This window comes from Staurois parvus, unplaced genomic scaffold, assembly GCF_062004578.1.
Source record: "Staurois parvus isolate SC_StPar_1 unplaced genomic scaffold, SC_StPar_1.0 ptg000126l, whole genome shotgun sequence".
NCBI classification, from domain to species: Eukaryota; Metazoa; Chordata; class Amphibia; order Anura; family Ranidae; genus Staurois; species Staurois parvus.
Window position 1 is genome coordinate 2,267,903 of NW_028317922.1, and position 13,444 is coordinate 2,281,346.

At 53.4% G+C, this 13,444-nt stretch overlaps 5 non-coding genes across 5 annotated transcripts; all 5 read left to right on the top strand.

The window, feature by feature from the left end:
• The first annotated feature begins 1,391 nt into the window (after positions 1 to 1,391).
• On the top strand, positions 1,392 to 1,463 carry TRNAQ-CUG (transfer RNA glutamine (anticodon CUG)). The gene has a single exon. It is a non-coding gene; the product is annotated as a tRNA-Gln (tRNA).
• Positions 1,464 to 5,686: 4,223 nt separating this feature from the next.
• TRNAQ-CUG (transfer RNA glutamine (anticodon CUG)) lies at positions 5,687 to 5,758 on the top strand. Its single transcript has one exon. It is a non-coding gene; the product is annotated as a tRNA-Gln (tRNA).
• Positions 5,759 to 5,992: 234 nt separating this feature from the next.
• Positions 5,993 to 6,064, top strand: TRNAD-GUC (transfer RNA aspartic acid (anticodon GUC)). The gene has a single exon. It is a non-coding gene; the product is annotated as a tRNA-Asp (tRNA).
• Positions 6,065 to 8,135: 2,071 nt separating this feature from the next.
• On the top strand, positions 8,136 to 8,207 carry TRNAD-GUC (transfer RNA aspartic acid (anticodon GUC)). The gene has a single exon. It is a non-coding gene; the product is annotated as a tRNA-Asp (tRNA).
• A 3,907-nt stretch (positions 8,208 to 12,114) lies between these two features.
• Positions 12,115 to 12,186, top strand: TRNAQ-CUG (transfer RNA glutamine (anticodon CUG)). The gene has a single exon. It is a non-coding gene; the product is annotated as a tRNA-Gln (tRNA).
• The last annotated feature ends 1,258 nt before the right edge of the window (positions 12,187 to 13,444 follow it).

Here is a 13,444-nt window from a genome sequence, read left to right on the forward strand (position 1 = left end):
CTGCGCCTTTGCTTCCACCAGCTCTGGACCTCCTCCGTCATGTACACTTCCTGCACCCATGTCCTGAAAACACTACATCTGCAGGCACGCAGATTGAAAGGCGTAGGCGAGTGAGCCCAGTGTGCTCTTTAGCCGATCATTAATGCCCTCCTAAAAGCCCACCACCAGGCCAACATACAGCAGAGTATGCAGCAGATTCATTGCTTTGGCCTCGGGGAGGGTCTTTTTGACTCTCTCTACCCCCCCTCCCCGGTGTGCAACACGTTCTAGAGTTGGTCTCCGGTTACAATCTATTAAGATTCCAGTTTTTGCACGCTCAACCCTAATGGGAAGTCCTTGGGCCTCCTCCCCTTCTCTGATCATCTCCAGTCATCCCGTTTGCTAAGGCCTTCATAAGGAATTTGTCCCACGCAGAGCATTCCCTTTCCCCAGCTGGAGCCTGTCTTTGGTGCTGGAGGTTCCCTCTGGTTCCCTGTTTCACCCAGTGGCAACCTGTTTACTACTGAACCTCACGCTCCAAGCCGTCTTCCATATAGCTATTACTACGCTTCAAAGAGTCTTGGGAAAGAGCTTTGGGCGGTAACAAACCATAGCTGTGCTTTCTGCCTGATCGGGTGACTCTTCGCCCTGGTGCCTCATGGCACCTCGAAAGTTTCATCATCTTTTCCTGTTCATCAAGTCTCGATGTGACCTACCTCTTTCCGGATCGCTCTTTCGAAAAATCACCAGGCCCCTGATGAAGTAGATATCCCGAAGGGCTTGGGTTCAAGCAACCGAAAGTCCAAGCGCTAGAAAAAGTGTGCTCGTGATCCTTGCTGGAGTGGAAAAGGATCATGCAGCCTGTGCCACAACCATAGTCGCCTGTTGAGACAAAACAATGCAGAGAGCGTGAAAAAAAAAATCAAAAGGACTTGAGGTTCCGGGAAAAGAGCCATTGCCAGAAGAGGGGTGGCATCATCCTGGGTGGCCTTCCTGTAAGGGATCGCCTGAAGCCACAGGCAAGGCACCCGCCTGGCCTCCTTATGCTTGACTGGCGCGTGGACCTGGCACTCCTCCCAAGGGTGGAATTTGCGAGAAGCGTTTTGCAAGAAGCCCTTACCACTAGATGAATCGATTGTTGTGACGCCCACCCCTGTCTTGCTGCTTGGGCCATCCCATGTCTACTTCTGCCATGAATGCCCCAGGAAAAGGAGGAAATGATTTGCTGTACTTTTAGCTTTCCCGGTACCTTCGCATGGGAAATTGCCGCCCCTTCATTGACCAAGAGATGGCGATCGACGGTGTAGGGAAAAGATTATAGGAGAGTCGGTCCTAGGGGGGTTAAGGGGGAGTGAGCGTTAGCTACAGGCATAGCGAGGCACAAGAAAAGCGAGAAAGATCCTCGTTCCAGGGGTTCCATGGTGTAACGGTCAGCACTCTGGACTCTGAATCCAGCGATCCGAGTTCAAATCTCGGTGGGACCTTCCTTGCCGAGCCGCCGTTGATTTGAGCCTGGCGACTTGACTTGTCTATTACTGGCGGAAAGGCCAGTGATAGCGGAAGCCGCCCACAAGGCGCATGCCGTGCGAACGAGGCCCGTTGCAAGGGTGATGTCCGGCCGACTGCAAGGCAAACTGAGGAGGCCCACAGCTCTATTGAAAGAGAAGCTGTGCAGCCGTATGTACTTTGGCCAGGAGCAGGTGCTCTGCACCAACTGGTCCTCGTTAGTATAGTGGTGAGCGTGACAGGCAAGGATGCCTGTCACGCGGGAGACCGGGGTTCGATTCCCCGACGGGGAGGCCGGCTTTTCTTTTCTACCCACCTACCCCCACACTCCTCTGCCTCCGCTCAGCTTAACTCCTTGGATGGTCTTTGAAGGAGAAAACGCTCACATTCGCAGCACATGGCAATTACAGAAGTTCATCGGATGGCCACCCAGCTCGACACCAAGTGGCACGGCTTTCTGGACCAAGTCAAGCTTTCAACTTCGCAGGACCTGGCCGCTTCACACCATCTGTGGAATCTTCCGCTGGGGTGCGTACTTCTCCCACTTCCACGCCTCTTCCAAGTTCTCAACACCTTTCATCTCTACTTCTCCACAGTCATTGCCAGCAGCCCATTTTCGACCCACAGACCTTGATTTCCTCTTCTCCCATTGCTCGCTCTCGAGACTCTGCGCCTTTGCTTCCACCAGCTCTGGACCTCCTCCGTCATGTACACTTCCTGCACCCATGTCCTGAAAACACTACATCTGCAGGCACGCAGATTGAAAGGCGTAGGCGAGTGAGCCCAGTGTGCTCTTTAGCCGATCATTAATGCCCTCCTAAAAGCCCACCACCAGGGCAACATACAGCAGAGTATGCAGCAGATTCATTGCTTTGGCCTCGGGGAGGGTCTTTTTGACTCTCTCTACCCCCCCTCCCCGGTGTGCAACACGTTCTAGAGTTGGTCTCCGGTTACAATCTATTAAGATTCCAGTTTTTGCACGCTCAACCCTAATGGGAAGTGTTTGGGCCTCCTCCCCTTCTCTGATCATCTCCAGTCATCCCGTTTGCTAAGGCCTTCATAAGGAATTTGTCCCACGCAGAGCATTCCCTTTCCCCAGCTGGGGCCTGTCTTTGGTGCTGGAGGTTCCCTCTGGTTCCCAGTTTCACCCAGTGGCAACCTGTTTACTACTGAACCTCACGCTCCAAGCCGTCTTCCATATAGCTATTACTACGCTTCAAAGAGTCTTGGGAAAGAGCTTTGGGCGGTAACAAACCATAGCTGTGCTTTCTGCCTGATCGGGTGACTCTTCGCCCTGGTGCCTCATGGCACCTCGAAAGTTTCATCATCTTTTCCTGTTCACCAAGTCTCGATGTGACCTACCTCTTTCCGGATCGCTCTTTCGAAAAATCACCAGGCCCCTGATGAAGGAGATATCCCGAAGGGCTTGGGTTCAAGCAACCGAAAGTCCAAGCGCTAGAAAAAGTGTGCTCGTGATCCTTGCTGGAGTGGAAAAGGATCATGCAGCCTGTGCCACAACCATAGTCGCCTGGTGAGACAAAACAATGCAGAGAGCGTGAAAAAAAAAATCAAAAGGACTTGAGGTTCCGGGAAAAGAGCCATTGCCAGAAGAGGGGTGGCATCATCCTGGGCGGCCTTCCTGTAAGGGCTCGCCTGAAGCCACAGGCAAGGCACCCGCCTGGCCTCCTTATGCTTGACTGGCGCGTGGACCTGGCACTCCTCCCAAGGGTGGAATTTGCGAGAAGCGTTTTGCAAGAAGCCCTTACCACTAGATGAATCGATTGTTGTGACGCCCACCCCTGTCTTGCTGCTTGGGCCATCCCATGTCTACTTCTGCCATGAATGCCCCAGGAAAAGGAGGAAATGATTTGCTGTACTTTTAGCTTTCCCGGTACCTTCGCATGGGAAATTGCCGCCCCTTCATTGACCAAGAGATGGCGATCGACGGTGTAGGGAAAAGATTATAGGAGAGTGGGTCCTAGGGGGGTTAAGGGGGAGTGAGCGTTAGCTACAGGCATAGCGAGGCACAAGAAAAGCGAGAAAGATCCTCGTTCCAGGGGTTCCATGGTGTAACAGTCAGCACTCTGGACTCTGAATCCAGCGATCCGAGTACAAATCTCGGTGGGACCTTCTTTGCCGAGCCGCCGTTGATTTGAGCCTGGCGACTTGACTTGTCTATTACTGGCGGAAAGGCCAGTAATAGCGGAAGCCGCCCACAAGGCGGATGCCGTGCGAACGAGGCCCGTTGCAAGGGTGATGTCCGGCCGACTGCAAGGCAAACTGAGGAGGCCCACAGCTCTATTGAAAGAGAAGCTGTGCAGCCGTATGTACTTTGGCCAGGAGCAGGTTCTCTGCACCAACTGGTCCTCGTTAGTATAGTGGTGAGTATCCCCGCCTGTCACGCGGGAGACCGGGGTTCGATTCCCCGATGGGGAGGCAGGCTTTTCTTTTCTACCCACCTACCCCCACACTCCTCTGCCTCCGCTCAGCTTAACTCCTTGGATGGTCTTTGAAGGAGAAAACGCTCACATTCGCAGCACATGGCAATTACAGAAGTTCATCGGATGGCCACCCAGCTCGACACCAAGTGGCACGGCTTTCTGGACCAAGTCAAGCTTTCAACTTCGCAGGACCTGGCCGCTTCACACCATCTGTGGAATCTTCCGCTGGGGTGCGTACTTCTCCCACTTCCACGCCTCTTCCAAGTTCTCAACACCTTTCATCTCTACTTCTCCACAGTCATTGCCAGCAGCCCATTTTCGACCCACAGACCTTGATTTCCTCTTCTCCCATTGCTCGCTCTCGAGACTCTGCGCCTTTGCTTCCACCAGCTCTGGACCTCCTCCGTCATGTACACTTCCTGCACCCATGTCCTGAAAACACTACATCTGCAGGCACGCAGATTGAAAGGCGTAGGCGAGTGAGCCCAGTGTGCTCTTTAGCCGATCATTAATGCCCTCCTAAAAGCCCACCACCAGGCCAACATACAGCAGAGTATGCAGCAGATTCATTGCTTTGGCCTCGGGGAGGGTCTTTTTGACTCTCTCTACCCCCCCTCCCCGGTGTGCAACACGTTCTAGAGTTGGTCTCCGGTTACAATCTATTAAGATTCCAGTTTTTGCACGCTCAACCCTAATGGGAAGACCTTGGGCCTCCTCCCCTTCTCTGATCATCTCCAGTCATCCCGTTTGCTAAGGCCTTCATAAGGAATTTGTCCCACGCAGAGCATTCCCTTTCCCCAGCTGGGGCCTGTCTTTGGTGCTGGAGGTTCCCTCTGGTTCCCAGTTTCACCCAGTGGCAACCTGTTTACTACTGAACCTCACGCTCCAAGCCGTCTTCCATATAGCTATTACTACGCTTCAAAGAGTCTTGGGAAAGAGCTTTGGGCGGTAACAAACCATAGCTGTGCTTTCTGCCTGATCGGGTGACTCTTCGCCCTGGTGCCTCATGGCACCTCGAAAGTTTCATCATCTTTTCCTGTTCATCAAGTCTCGATGTGACCTACCTCTTTCCGGATCGCTCTTTCGAAAAATCACCAGGCCCCTGATGAAGGAGATATCCCGAAGGGCTTGGGTTCAAGCAACCGAAAGTCCAAGCGCTAGAAAAAGTGTGCTCGTGATCCTTGCTGGAGTGGAAAAGGATCATGCAGCCTGTGCCACAACCATAGTCGCCTGGTGAGACAAACCAATGCAGAGAGCGTGAAAAAAAAAATCAAAAGGACTTGAGGTTCCGGGAAAAGAGCCATTGCCAGAAGAGGGGTGGCATCATCCTGGGCGGCCTTCCTGTAAGGGCTCGCCTGAAGCCACAGGCAAGGCACCCGCCTGGCCTCCTTATGCTTGACTGGCGCGTGGACCTGGCACTCCTCCCAAGGGTGGAATTTGCGAGAAGCGTTTTGCAAGAAGCCCTTACCACTAGATGAATCGATTGTTGTGACGCCCACCCCTGTCTTGCTGCTTGGGCCATCCCATGTCTACTTCTGCCATGAATGCCCCAGGAAAAGGAGGAAATGATTTGCTGTACTTTTAGCTTTCCCGGTACCTTCGCATGGGAAATTGCCGCCCCTTCATTGACCAAGAGATGGCGATCGACGGTGTAGGGAAAAGATTATAGGAGAGTCGGTCCTAGGGGGGTTAAGGGGGAGTGAGCGTTAGCTACAGGCATAGCGAGGCACAAGAAAAGCGAGAAATATCCTCGTTCCAGGGGTTCCATGGTGTAACGGTCAGCACTCTGGACTCTGAATCCAGCGATCCGAGTTCAAATCTCGGTGGGACCTTCTTTGCCGAGCCGCCGTTGATTTGAGCCTGGCGACTTGACTTGTCTATTACTGGCGGAAAGGCCAGTGATAGCGGAAGCCGCCCACAAGGCGGATGCCGTGCGAACGAGGCCCGTTGCAAGGGTGATGTCCGGCCGACTGCAAGGCAAACTGAGAAGGCCCACAGCTCTATTGAAAGAGAAGCTGTGCAGCCGTATGTACTTTGGCCAGGAGCAGGTGCTCTGCACCAACTGGTCCTCGTTAGTATAGTGGTGAGTATCCCCGCCTGTCACGCGGGAGACCGGGGTTCGATTCCCCGACGGGGAGGCCGGCTTTTCTTTTCTACCCACCTACCCCCACACTCCTCTGCCTCCGCTCAGCTTAACTCCTTGGATGGTCTTTGAAGGAGAAAACGCTCACATTCGCAGCACATGGCAATTACAGAAGTTCATCGGATGGCCACCCAGCTCGACACCAAGTGGCACGGCTTTCTGGACCAAGTCAAGCTTTCAACTTCGCAGGACCTGGCCGCTTCACACCATCTGTGGAATCTTCCGCTGGGGTGCGTACTTCTCCCACTTCCACGCCTCTTCCAAGTTCTCAACACCTTTCATCTCTACTTCTCCACAGTCATTGCCAGCAGCCCATTTTCGACCCACAGACCTTGATTTCCTCTTCTCCCATTGCTCGCTCTCGAGACTCTGCGCCTTTGCTTCCACCAGCTCTGGACCTCCTCCGTCATGTACACTTCCTGCACCCATGTCCTGAAAACACTACATCTGCAGGCACGCAGATTGAAAGGCGTAGGCGAGTGAGCCCAGTGTGCTCTTTAGCCGATCATTAATGCCCTCCTAAAAGCCCACCACCAGGCCAACATACAGCAGAGTATGCAGCAGATTCATTGCTTTGGCCTCGGGGAGGGTCTTTTTGACTCTCTCTACCCCCCCTCCCCGGTGTGCAACACGTTCTAGAGTTGGTCTCCGGTTACAATCTATTAAGATTCCAGTTTTTGCACGCTCAACCCTAATGGGAAGTCCTTGGGCCTCCTCCCCTTCTCTGATCATCTCCAGTCATCCCGTTTGCTAAGGCCTTCATAAGGAATTTGTCCCACGCAGAGCATTCCCTTTCCCCAGCTGGGGCCTGTCTTTGGTGCTGGAGGTTACCTCTGGTTCCCAGTTTCACCCAGTGGCAACCTGTTTACTACTGAACCTCACGCTCCAAGCCGTCTTCCATATAGCTATTACTACGCTTCAAAGAGTCTTGGGAAAGAGCTTTGGGCGGTAACAAACCATAGCTGTGCTTTCTGCCTGATCGGGTGACTCTTCGCCTTGGTGCCTCATGGCACCTCGAAAGTTTCATCATCTTTTCCTGTTCATCAAGTCTCGATGTGACCTACCTCTTTCCGGATCGCTCTTTCGAAAAATCACCAGGCCCCTGATGAAGGAGATATCCCGAAGGGCTTGGGTTCAAGCAACCGAAAGTCCAAGCGCTAGAAAAAGTGTGCTCGTGATCCTTGCTGGAGTGGAAAAGGATCATGCAGCCTGTGCCACAACCATAGTCGCCTGGTGAGACAAAACAATGCAGAGAGCGTGAAAAAAAAAATCAAAAGGACTTGAGGTTCCGGGAAAAGAGCCATTGCCAGAAGAGGGGTGGCATCATCCTGGGTGGCCTTCCTGTAAGAGCTCGCCTGAAGCCACAGGCAAGGCACCCGCCTGGCCTCCTTATGCTTGACTGGCGCGTGGACCTGGCACTCCTCCCAAGGGTGGAATTTGCGAGAAGCGTTTTGCAAGAAGCCCTTACCACTAGATGAATCGATTGTTGTGACGCCCACCCCTGTCTTGCTGCTTGGGCCATCCCATGTCTACTTCTGCCATGAATGCCCCAGGAAAAGGAGGAAATGATTTGCTGTACTTTTAGCTTTCCCGGTACCTTCGCATGGGAAATTGCCGCCCCTTCATTGACCAAGAGATGGCGATCGACGGTGTAGGGAAAAGATTATAGGAGAGTCGGTCCTAGGGGGGTTAAGGGGGAGTGAGCGTTAGCTACAGGCATAGCGAGGCACAAGAAAAGCGAGAAAGATCCTCGTTCCAGGGGTTCCATGGTGTAACAGTCAGCACTCTGGACTCTGAATCCAGCGATCCGAGTTCAAATTTCGGTGGGACCTTCCTTGCCGAGCCGCCGTTGATTTGAGCCTGGCGACTTGACTTGTCTATTACTGGCGGAAAGGCCAGTGATAGCGGAAGCCGCCCACAAGGCGGATGCCGTGCGAACGAGGCCCGTTGCAAGGGTGATGTCCGGCCGACTGCAAGGCAAACTGAGGAGGCCCACAGCTCTATTGAAAGAGAAGCTGTGCAGCCGTATGTACTTTGGCCAGGAGCAGGTGCTCTGCACCAACTGGTCCTCGTTAGTATAGTGGTGAGTATCCCCGCCTGTCACGCGGGAGACCGGGGTTCGATTCCCCGACGGGGAGGCTGGCTTTTCTTTTCTACCCACCTACCCACACACTCCTCTGCCTCCGCTCAGCTTAACTCCTTGGATGGTCTTTGAAGGAGAAAACGCTCACATTCGCAGCACATGGCAATTACAGAAGTTCATCGGATGGCCACCCAGCTCGACACCAAGTGGCACGGCTTTCTGGACCAAGTCAAGCTTTCAACTTCGCAGGACCTGGCCGCTTCACACCATCTGTGGAATCTTCCGCTGGGGTGCGTACTTCTCCCACTTCCACGCCTCTTCCAAGTTCTCAACACCTTTCATCTCTACTTCTCCACAGTCATTGCCAGCAGCCCATTTTCGACCCACAGACCTTTATTTCCTCTTCTCCCATTGCTCGCTCTCGAGACTCTGCGCCTTTGCTTCCACCAGCTCTGGACCTCCTCCGTCATGTACACTTCCTGCACCCATGTCCTGAAAACACTACATCTGCAGGCACGCAGATTGAAAGGCGTAGGCGAGTGAGCCCAGTGTGCTCTTTAGCCGATCATTAATGCCCTCCTAAAAGCCCACCACCAGGCCAACATACAGCAGAGTATGCAGCAGATTCATTGCTTTGGCCTCGGGGAGGGTCTTTTTGACTCTCTCTACCCCCCCTCCCCGGTGTGCAACACGTTCTAGAGTTGGTCTCCGGTTACAATCTATTAAGATTCCAGTTTTTGCACGCTCAACCCTAATGGGAAGTCCTTGGGCCTCCTCCCCTTCTCTGATCATCTCCAGTCATCCCGTTTGCTAAGGCCTTCATAAGGAATTTGTCCCACGCAGAGCATTCCCTTTCCCCAGCTGGGGCCTGTCTTTGGTGCTGGAGGTTCCCTCTGGTTCCCAGTTTCACCCAGTGGCAACCTGTTTACTACTGAACCTCACGCTCCAAGCCGTCTTCCATATAGCTATTACTACGCTTCAAAGAGTCTTGGGAAAGAGCTTTGGGCGGTAACAAACCATAGCTGTGCTTTCTGCCTGATCGGGTGACTCTTCGCCTTGGTGCCTCATGGCACCTCGAAAGTTTCATCATCTTTTCCTGTTCATCAAGTCTCGATGTGACCTACCTCTTTCCGGATCGCTCTTTCGAAAAATCACCAGGCCCCTGATGAAGGAGATATCCCGAAGGGCTTGGGTTCAAGCAACCGAAAGTCCAAGCGCTAGAAAAAGTGTGCTCGTGATCCTTGCTGGAGTGGAAAAGGATCATGCAGCCTGTGCCACAACCATAGTCGCCTGGTGAGACAAAACAATGCAGAGAGCGTGAAAAAAAAAATCAAAAGGACTTGAGGTTCCGGGAAAAGAGCCATTGCCAGAAGAGGGGTGGCATCATCCTGGGCGGCCTTCCTGTAAGGGCTCGCCTGAAGCCACAGGCAAGGCACCCGCCTGGCCTCCTTATGCTTGACTGGCGCGTGGACCTGGCACTCCTCCCAAGGGTGGAATTTGCGAGAAGTGTTTTGCAAGAAGCCCTTACCACTAGATGAATCGATTGTTGTGACGCCCACCCCTGTCTTGCTGCTTGGGCCATCCCATGTCTACTTCTGCCATGAATGCCCCAGGAAAAGGAGGAAATGATTTGCTGTACTTTTAGCTTTCCCGGTACCTTCGCATGGGAAATTGCCGCCCCTTCATTGACCAAGAGATGGCGATCGACGGTGTAGGGAAAAGATTATAGGAGAGTGGGTCCTAGGGGGGTTAAGGGGGAGTGAGCGTTAGCTACAGGCATAGCGAGGCACAAGAAAAGCGAGAAAGATCCTTGTTCCAGGGGTTCCATGGTGTAACGGTCAGCACTCTGGACTCTGAATCCAGCGATCCGAGTTCAAATTTCGGTGGGACCTTCCTTGCCGAGCCGCCGTTGATTTGAGCCTGGCGACTTGACTTGTCTATTACTGGCGGAAAGGCCAGTGATAGCGGAAGCCGCCCACAAGGCGGATGCCGTGCGAACGAGGCCCGTTGCAAGGGTGATGTCCGGCCGACTGCAAGGCAAACTGAGGAGGCCCACAGCTCTATTGAAAGAGAAGCTGTGCAGCCGTATGTACTTTGGCCAGGAGCAGGTGCTCTGCACCAACTGGTCCTCGTTAGTATAGTGGTGAGTATCCCCGCCTGTCACGCGGGAGACCGGGGTTCGATTCCCCGACGGGAGGCCGGCTTTTCTTTTCTACCCACCTACCCACACACTCCTCTGCCTCCGCTCAGCTTAACTCCTTGGATGGTCTTTGAAGGAGAAAACGCTCACATTCGCAGCACATGGCAATTACAGAAGTTCATCGGATGGCCACCCAGCTCGACACCAAGTGGCACGGCTTTCTGGACCAAGTCAAGCTTTCAACTTCGCAGGACCTGGCCGCTTCACACCATCTGTGGAATCTTCCGCTGGGGTGCGTACTTCTCCCACTTCCACGCCTCTTCCAAGTTCTCAACACCTTTCATCTCTACTTCTCCACAGTCATTGCCAGCAGCCCATTTTCGACCCACAGACCTTTATTTCCTCTTCTCCCATTGCTCGCTCTCGAGACTCTGCGCCTTTGCTTCCACCAGCTCTGGACCTCCTCCGTCATGTACACTTCCTGCACCCATGTCCTGAAAACACTACATCTGCAGGCACGCAGATTGAAAGGCGTAGGCGAGTGAGCCCAGTGTGCTCTTTAGCCGATCATTAATGCCCTCCTAAAAGCCCACCACCAGGCCAACATACAGCAGAGTATGCAGCAGATTCATTGCTTTGGCCTCGGTGAGGGTCTTTTTGACTCTCTCTACCCCCCCTCCCCGGTGTGCAACACGTTCTAGAGTTGGTCTCCGGTTACAATCTATTAAGATTCCAGTTTTTGCACGCTCAACCCTAATGGGAAGTCCTTGGGCCTCCTCCCCTTCTCTGATCATCTCCAGTCATCCCGTTTGCTAAGGCCTTCATAAGGAATTTGTCCCACGCAGAGCATTCCCTTTCCCCAGCTGGGGCCTGTCTTTGGTGCTGGAGGTTCCCTCTGGTTCCCAGTTTCACCCAGTGGCAACCTGTTTACTACTGAACCTCACGCTCCAAGCCGTCTTCCATATAGCTATTACTACGCTTCAAAGAGTCTTGGGAAAGAGCTTTGGGCGGTAACAAACCATAGCTGTGCTTTCTGCCTGATCGGGTGACTCTTCGCCCTGGTGCCTCATGGCACCTCGAAAGTTTCATCATCTTTTCCTGTTCATCAAGTCTCGATGTGACCTACCTCTTTCCGGATCGCTCTTTCGAAAAATCACCAGGCCCCTGATGAAGGAGATATCCCGAAGGGCTTGGGTTCAAGCAACCGAAAGTCCAAGCGCTAGAAAAAGTGTGCTCGTGATCCTTGCTGGAGTGGAAAAGGATCATGCAGCCTGTGCCACAACCATAGTCGCCTGGTGAGACAAAACAATGCAGAGAGCGTGAAAAAAAAAATCAAAAGGACTTGAGGTTCCGGGAAAAGAGCCATTGCCAGAAGAGGGGTGGCATCATCCTGGGCGGCCTTCCTGTAAGGGCTCGCCTGAAGCCACAGGCAAGGCACCCGCCTGGCCTCCTTATGCTTGACTGGCGCGTGGACCTGGCACTCCTCCCAAGGGTGGAATTTGCGAGAAGTGTTTTGCAAGAAGCCCTTACCACTAGATGAATCGATTGTTGTGACGCCCACCCCTGTCTTGCTGCTTGGGCCATCCCATGTCTACTTCTGCCATGAATGCCCCAGGAAAAGGAGGAAATGATTTGCTGTACTTTTAGCTTTCCCGGTACCTTCGCATGGGAAATTGCCGCCCCTTCATTGACCAAGAGATGGCGATCGACGGTGTAGGGAAAAGATTATAGGAGAGTGGGTCCTAGGGGGGTTAAGGGGGAGTGAGCGTTAGCTACAGGCATAGCGAGGCACAAGAAAAGCGAGAAAGATCCTTGTTCCAGGGGTTCCATGGTGTAACGGTCAGCACTCTGGACTCTGAATCCAGCGATCCGAGTTCAAATCTCGGTGGGACCTTCTTTGCCGAGCCGCTGTTGATTTGAGCCTGGCGACTTGACTTGTCTATTACTGGCGGAAAGGCCAGTGATAGCGGAAGCCGCCCACAAGGCGGATGCCGTGCGAACGAGGCCCGTTGCAAGGGTGATGTCCGGCCGACTGCAAGGCAAACTGAGGAGGCCCACAGCTCTATTGAAAGAGAAGCTGTGCAGCCGTATGTACTTTAGCCAGGAGCAGGTGCTCTGCACCAACTGGTCCTCGTTAGTATAGTGGTGAGTATCCCCGCCTGTCACGCGGGAGACTGGGGTTCGATTCCCCGACGGGGAGGCCGGCTTTTCTTTTCTACCCACCTACCCACACACTCCTCTGCCTCCGCTCAGCTTAACTCCTTGGATGGTCTTTGAAGGAGAAAACGCTCACATTCGCAGCACATGGCAATTACAGAAGTTCATCGGATGGCCACCCAGCTCGACACCAAGTGGCACGGCTTTCTGGACCAAGTCAAGCTTTCAACTTCGCAGGACCTGGCCGCTTCACACCATCTGTGGAATCTTCCGCTGGGGTGCGTACTTCTCCCACTTCCACGCCTCTTCCAAGTTCTCAACACCTTTCATCTCTACTTCTCCACAGTCATTGCCAGCAGCCCATTTTCGACCCACAGACCTTGATTTCCTCTTCTCCCATTGCTCGCTCTCGAGACTCTGCGCCTTTGCTTCCACCAGCTCTGGACCTCCTCCGTCATGTACACTTCCTGCACCCATGTCCTGAAAACACTACATCTGCAGGCACGCAGATTGAAAGGCGTAGGCGAGTGAGCCCAGTGTGCTCTTTAGCCGATCATTAATGCCCTCCTAAAAGCCCACCACCAGGCCAACATACAGCAGAGTATGCAGCAGATTCATTGCTTTGGCCTCGGGGAGGGTCTTTTTGACTCTCTCTACCCCCCCTCCCCGGTGTGCAACACGTTCTAGAGTTGGTCTCCGGTTACAATCTATTAAGATTCCAGTTTTTGCACGCTCAACCCTAATGGGAAGTCCTTGGGCCTCCTCCCCTTCTCTGATCATCTCCAGTCATCCCGTTTGCTAAGGCCTTCATAAGGAATTTGTCCCACGCAGAGCATTCCCTTTCCCCAGCTGGGGCCTGTCTTTGGTGCTGGAGGTTCCCTCTGGTTCCCAGTTTCACCCAGTGGCAACCTGTTTACTACTGAACCTCACGCTCCAAGCCGTCTTCCATATAGCTATTACTACGCTTCAAAGAGTCTTGGGAAAGAGCTTTGGGC